The sequence below is a fragment of the Etheostoma spectabile genome, chromosome 17 (genome assembly GCF_008692095.1).
Source record: "Etheostoma spectabile isolate EspeVRDwgs_2016 chromosome 17, UIUC_Espe_1.0, whole genome shotgun sequence".
In the NCBI taxonomy this organism is placed as follows: Eukaryota; Metazoa; Chordata; class Actinopteri; order Perciformes; family Percidae; genus Etheostoma; species Etheostoma spectabile.
Window position 1 is genome coordinate 9,467,162 of NC_045749.1, and position 533 is coordinate 9,467,694.

The following is a 533-nucleotide window of genomic DNA, read 5'->3' on the forward strand; positions in this document are numbered from 1 at the left end:
GTGAAGCATGGAGGAGGAGGTGTGATGATGTGGGGATGCATTGCTAGTGAGACTGTTGGTGTTTTATTCAAAATTGAAGGCATACTGAACCAGCATGGCTACCACAGCTTCTTGCAGCGACATGCCATCCCATCCGGTTTGCGTTTAGTTGGACCTTTATTTATTTTTCAACAGGACAATGACCCCAAACCCACCTCCAGGCTGTGTAAGGGCTATTTGACCAAGAAGGAGAGTGATGGAATGATGCGCCTCCACAGTCACCATACCTGAGCCAGAACAAGATGGTTTGGGGAGAGCTACACCGCAGAGTGAAGGCAAAAGGGCCAACAAGTGCTAAGCATCTCTGGGAACTCCTTCAAGACTGTTGGGAAACCATTTCAGGTGACTACCTCTTGAAGCTTATCAAGAGTGCCAAGCATGTGCAAAGCGGTAATAGTTTTTTGTGAAGTACATAATTCCATTTGTGTTCTTTCATAGTGTTAATGCCTTCAGTGACAATCTACAATGTAAATAGTCATGAAAATAAAGGAAAC

General features: G+C 44.7%; 1 protein-coding gene across 3 annotated transcripts in view; it reads right to left on the minus strand.

Annotated features, from left to right (window-relative positions):
* adam12b (ADAM metallopeptidase domain 12b) overlaps positions 1–533 on the minus strand; it is a 95,513-nt gene that overhangs the window by 46,273 nt on the left and 48,707 nt on the right. The window lies entirely within an intron of this gene.